Genomic DNA, 6,907 nt, shown 5'->3' with positions numbered 1-6,907 from the left:
CACACACACACACACACACACACACACACACACACACACACACACATAAATACAGCAGTTAAACAGTTTTATTGATATGAGAAAGTTCTTTGGCGCTCGAGACCCGGCTGAAGACGTAGGTGCAGCTAATTGTTGTGAGCTAGAAATCAGCTTAGGTTTTACGTATAACGTCTGTAGCGTTAGCAAAATATCCAATCAATCACTGGAAGGATACAAGAGATAAATGTTTAGTGCCAACACAATTAAAGCAAACTTAGCAAACCCAAAAATGGGTATAACTTGATCAGTTTTGCTCCTATTGTAATGAGCCTGCGAGGGGACATGGGGGATTTTTTTTCTTTTTGCATTCCCACGCAAAAGTATTGCGTTACCTCGCAATACCTTTTGCACTCCCACGCAAAAGTATTGCGTTACCTCGCAATACCTTTTGCGTTCCCTCGCAAAAGTGATTTATCACTGTTGTGCCTGACTGTTTATTAACAAACTCACATGTTTACTGTTAGCGAGTTAGCCTACTGCTTTAATTCAGCTTCAGAATGAATATATCACACAGCCACGCATGGAAGTATGTCATATGCCGATATTTTAACACAGTGCAGCCATACAACATCAATGTCAATTTCACGAACTTGTGGCGTCACATCCTGTTTTGGTAGCCGGATATTTCAAAATAAAAGTCTGATTTAATTCAGTTCATATACACATCAAACTTTTGTGTGGGAACGCAAAACAATATTGCGAGGTAAAGCAAAGGTATTGCGTGGGAACGCAAAGGTATTGCGAGGTAACGCAAAAGTATTGCGAGGTAATGCAAAAGTATTGCGAGGTAACACAAAAGTATTGCGTGGGAACGCAAAGGTATTGCGAGGTAACGCAAAAGTATTGTGAGTTAACGCAAAAGTATTGCGTGGGTACACGAAGGTATTGCGAGGTAATGCAAAAGTATTGCGAGGTAACACAAAAGTATTGCGTGGGAACGCAAAGGTATTGCGAGGTAACGCACAAGTATTGTGAGTTAACGCAAAAGTATTGCGTGGGTACACAAAGGTATTGCGAGGTAACGCAAAAGTATTGCGTGGGTACACAAAGGTATTGCGAGGTAACGCAAAAGTATTGCGTGGGTACACAAAGGTATTGCGTGGGAACGCAAAAGAAAAAAATCCCCCCATGTCTCCTCGCGGGCTTCGTACTACTGAGCTAAATTTTGGTGAGAGATGCTCTGAGAGCACTCACAGATTGCATGAGGTCTGTTGTTATCTGTTAGCATAATATCACGTGAATCCCTCAAATTATAATGAAAGTAACAAATTGATGAACATCTACAATTGGTTAGCCTTGAAAGATAACCACCACAGCTAATTAACATTACCAAACATAAAAAATGGCAACAACTCAGTGATTTATGCAAACATTAAATTTTGAAATAAAAGGCGGCGCACAATTTACATTCCTACAAGAAGTTCTGGGCCTTTAATCAATTATATTTTTTTCTGTTAAGACTTGTCCATGATAATTCTGCACAAACTGTTTCARCATGAATTCCTTTGCTCTCACCTTGCTTTGAGCTCTTCCCTATAAGCAGCCAGCCAGATGTTTAGGCTGGATGGTTTCCACAGAGGAGGCCTCAGCAGTCTGCAAGGTTGTTATTTATCCAAATTCTGTTTTTCTTTTTTAACAGCTTTTTTATCCTTCCTTTCTGCTCTCAGGGGTGGTTTACTTTAGCCTCAGAGTAGGAGGTGCTATAGGCTTTGCCAGCACATTCACAATTCACCAGCGGTTGACGGAGCCGATGAAGTTGAAGCTGACAGCAGCATAAATCACCGGCTTGTGGTGCTAATAGGTGGCACTATAAAATCAAACGAAGACCACCCATGCTGCGGGGAAGGAACGGGAGCATCAAGTCATATCTAGCGTGGAATACACTTGCGGCAATCTGAAACACTTAAACCCCCCCACCCCTTTTGCTCGTTGAGGCCGCTCTGATCCAATGGGCTCTCTAAGCAACACAGGAAAGGCCTGTCTGGCATTCACATCGCAGTGATTCATATTTGGCACTTTCATAAAGGTTCCAAGCTGCTGGAGATTTTCAAACCCTTTGTCGAACGTTTCATTCTCAATCAGACCTTTTTTAAAAAACAAAAACCTATGAACGTTTCAGGACCAATCAACAAACAGGAGCTGATGGGTTTTTTTTTATTCCTCTTATATAAAGATCTCCGTACATCACCCAGTGCGTTTGTTCACTCTTCACAGTGAAAAGATAAAAAAAACAGAATTTTTCTTTCTTTTTATATTTTCTCTGTATGAATGGAGAAGTGCTTGAGCTCACAAGAGAGGTGTGAAAGGGCCTGTTTGTAAGGCCTCTCTCTTTGTAAGATGGGAGATAAAAACAAGCAAAACACAGAGGGGTGGCCCCTCGCCCAACAAAGCAAAAAAAAAAAAAAAAAAAAAAAAAAAGGAACAATTCTGCGGATCCAGCATGATAAAACCTTTAAGAGCCCAGAAATTTAAACGATTTCTATACAAGTTTTTTTCAATCCAGTAAGTGTTAAACATCTTTAGTGGGCACTATGTTTACAAAACAATCTGAGTGACCACTAATCTGAACTTTTGATTGTTTTTGAACATTTCTTAACATTTCATGAACAAAAAAAGYGAGCATCATGCTGTAAAACATTAAAAAATGATGCTAACTGTCCGTTAGCGACAAACGTTTCAGCCTCAGTTCAGAGTTCCTGGCTTTGATGCATTTAAGCTGCTGCGGGGTGTCGTTTACAGCCTGGAAATGGCTTAAGGTCATCTGTCATTAAACCAAAGTGTGCCACAAAATGTGTCTGGGCCGTGTTTGCCCCCGACGATAAAGGCGGCCTTTTTTATGGCAGGTACCTGTCTTCACTCTCACTGCCCGTCCAGGTGGGCTGATGGGACGAGAAAATTAATGATGTTGACCTTTGCGAGCTGCTCTGGACGTTGCATCGGCTTGTCCTCCTCAAATATTTAAGTAATTAATGTTTTGACAGCAGAAGCGGTGGTGGAGGGGACAGCTGGGATAAAATGCAACTCGTTTCTTTAGTCAACAAGACGTTTCACCTTAATTTTGTTTGACGTGACGTCGCACCAAAGCTGATATCATGCCATGAAGAAATACGACTTAACAGGCCGAGCAGCACAGCTATCAGGCTGCCAACAACCGTGGCTCTATTTTTTAATGATGTCATGGGAGAAGGTGACTGCATTTTCGGAAAAGCCAAACAAAAGAGTCCTTTGTCTCTCTGTCCACATCTGTCCGAAATCAACTCCCCTAATTACTAAGCGTAGTCTCTGGAATTGACAGCATAAATATTAAACTGTCAAACTCTGTCTGTTGGCAACACGTCGCTGCATGAGTCACTGCTGAGGTCAAAGAAAAACAACCTTCTTCTTGTTTAGTTGGGCAGACTAGTAAAAGGAGCAAAGAAAACACCTTAAAGTTCATTTTTGCCTCCAACCTGTCAGAACTTCATCCTTTACATCTGTTCATATATTTGCTCACATTTTTTTATTAATTTATTTTTTTTGTCATGGCTCAAATGAGTCCGTTCTAATGGTGCAGGTGTTTTTTTCCACTAATAAAGTTTTCTGGGTGTTGTTGATGACATTATGATGTCAGTTTGATTATATGTGACAGAGCCAACAAAGTTTCTGCATATATTAAAGTAGCTACAGTGGCTTTTTCATGTGAAGCAAGAGGCATCAGAACCGGTAAAATCTTGGTTGTAGTTTTGTTTTCATTGGGTCTTTTGCATTCTAAGATTTGGCCCAGTCCAGTTCAGCCTGGCCCTGGTCCTCCCCAGCCCTGTGACATCCATAGGCACCAGCTCCCTGTGGGACCCTGCATGGACAGGCAGAATGTATAATTAAATCTTGTTTAGTAAAAGGGATAGTCTGATCATTATAAAGTGATGTTCTGTCAAATAGTTGTCATTAGATACTTTATAAGCTGAGACATCACTCATTGTGTAATATGTAATTATACCACTGTTAGGCTAATGACTAGCCATAAAAATAACATTTTTTTAGGTTTGTAAAATAATTATTTCTCAAAAATAACATCCCTCTGCTATTTTTTCCTTATTTACTATTTTTAATTAATTTTATTCATAATAATATAAACAGGGTGTATCAGAAAAAATATGTTGCTCTCAAAAAAATAGCCATAAAATTAACATAGATAATAATTTTGAAAATGTGGGCGTAACCTTTGGTAGAGGGGATCATTCTGTTTCCAGTGAGCAGGGACAGTTGGAAATTCACAAAATTCATGTCGTTTGCGCAAGGAAATGTGAGGCCTAAAATATGATCTGTCACATAAAATTAAAAGTTTAGATGGTGTTTTACATGCATGACAAGGCGTTTTTAAAATAATTAACCCTTTCATGTCCTAACATTGAAACAAAAATATCTCATTTTTGAGTGGATCGTAACCAAAGGTTAACAAACACGTTAAGTAGCTGTGGACAAGTCAATCCAGCCAACTAACATTACATGTAATGTACTGTACATGTACATTACATGTACATGTATTCAGTGGGTATTACATGTAAGTATTCCATACGAGATCATGTGATCGTGTGGTCATTTTCTTTTATTAAAACAACATGATCACAAACATCACCTTATCTTATACAAACAATTGCATAATTCCTGGACATAAAACCTGTCAGCACCTGTGCAGTTGTCTCTCTTCCTGATCATGTTGTTTTAATGAAAGAAAATGATCACATGATACATGATTTTGTACCAGGTTACGGAACAATTACATGGAATACCCACTGAATACATGTACATGTACATTACATGTACAGTACATTACATGTAATGTTAGTTGGCTGGATTGACTTGTCCACAGCTACTTAACGTGTTTGTTAACCTTTGGTTATGATCCAATCAAAAATGAGTGTTTTGATGTTAGGACATGAAAGGGTTAATTATTTTTAAAAATGCCTTGTCATGCATGTAAAACACCGTCTAAACTTTTAATTTTATGTGACAGATCGTATTTTAACCCTCACGTTTTCTTGCGCAAAGGACATGAATTTTGTGAATTTCCAGCTGTCCCTGCTCACTGGAGCGTGAAGAGTTAATTAAGATTTTGGTGTCATTCGAAGCAGAACGATCCCCTCTAAGGGTTACGCCCACATTTTCAAAATTATTATCTACGTTACATTTGTTGCGATTTTTCTCAGAGTGTAATTTTTTTCCTGATACACCCTGTATACAGTAAAATAAACAAAGTAAACTGTGCCCTGAATGAAAAGAGTGCAGAGTGAAGAAAAAATAAATCTTATCATATCTGGCACATTTTTTTTTCAAAAAAAGTAACTTCAACAGAAAAAAAAAACTCAAGCTTGAACAATCTCCAAATTTTCAACAACAACAAAAAAAAAAAAACTAAAACAAAAATAGCATTAGGTATCCTTAATATCTTATTTCCATGAAATACTACAAATTGTATCATGTTTTCCCAATATTTTTGACCTAATAATCTTTTTAAACACATACTGTAGATTGTTTTAGAGGTTTTTATGATGGCAGCAAGATAATTTCAAAAAAGTTATTCCATGAATTACACCGTCCCTACAGACCTCACAATGGAGGTTTTGTAAAAATCTCGCTCTTCTTAATGTTAAAATGACTCTCTCATTTAACCAATTTTAATGAATATTTGAAGGTGTTTTTATGAGCTTTTATACATGACTTGTGAAATACTTTAATCAATCAAATCATGAAATTTTAATAATTTTAAGTGATGAAACAATTTACTTTTTGGGTGACCTACTAATAATTCTTACTGCTATAATAATTGTCAAATTATTTATACATTTAATAAATAATACCCTAAATATTCCTCATGAGGTTTTATTACAAAAAAAGTTGGAAGATTTGCTGATCTCTCATCAGAAGTCATGTGGTTTATAGGAATATTAACTTGTTTCCATCATGGGCTCTGGTTTTAGTTGTTTCCACTCTACAAATTTTGCAAGTTATCCAATTAGCCCATATTCCAGTCCCAAACATTTGGCACATAATGTGTGTAATAACTAGTAAATTGTAGGATCAGGAAACCATTTTTGCTGTAGTCGTGTCACGTGTTCTGAGTAATCTTCTGTTGAAAAGGTGAATCTGGAGATTTTAGCACAAGGATGTTTTCTTACAGCTCTTTTGGAAGAAGTGTGCTGCTAACCTTAATGATTTCCCAGACAAAGCCTGGGATTGCATCTAAGGGAAGGTTCTGCTTGCAAATCTATCATCAATGATCTTTTCAGATGCTCGTGATGCCTCCAGAAAGAGATTACAGCTGTCCTGACGGGCATAAAACCTAAACAAACTCCGCTGACAAGACGAAGAGCTGTGCAAACAGAAGATTTGGAGAAGATGAAAGGAAGTGGAAGCTGGTTCAGTCCGCTGTTGCCAACAGTCTGTGGCTTTTTTTCTTTTTAAATCGTTTCCTGTAGAGATTACAAATTAAAGTCAGGAGAAACTGAAACTGAATCCTAAAAGCTTGATGTATTATCGGGGCGAGTTGTTGAGTTTAACGTTTTGTTGGAAGAGTTTTGCACTTTTATGATTACATTTATCATTTTAATATTCAGTTTAAAAGACATATGCATATATTCTAATTCATCTTAGGCAGCAGAACCTTTCGAGTATTTACAATAATTCATTTTAAATTGAAGGTAATTCTCACATCTCTGGTTTCTTAGGAGAAGGTGCCAGTTCACAGAGGTTCACTGAGAAGTTTACAACCCATTCACAAAATGTTTTTTTTTTTTTACTTTTAAAGGGATCCACGATTAGTTGTAACATTAGACTTTATTTGATAAACATATATTTTAACTGTAAAATAAAGACTGTAAAAATATTGTAG

The sequence above is a fragment of the Austrofundulus limnaeus genome, unplaced genomic scaffold (assembly GCF_001266775.1).
Source record: "Austrofundulus limnaeus strain Quisiro unplaced genomic scaffold, Austrofundulus_limnaeus-1.0 Scaffold84, whole genome shotgun sequence".
Lineage (NCBI taxonomy): Eukaryota > Metazoa > Chordata > Actinopteri > Cyprinodontiformes > Rivulidae > Austrofundulus > Austrofundulus limnaeus.
The sequence above is the reverse complement of the archived record's forward strand: the minus strand, read 5'-3'. Positions refer to the sequence as shown.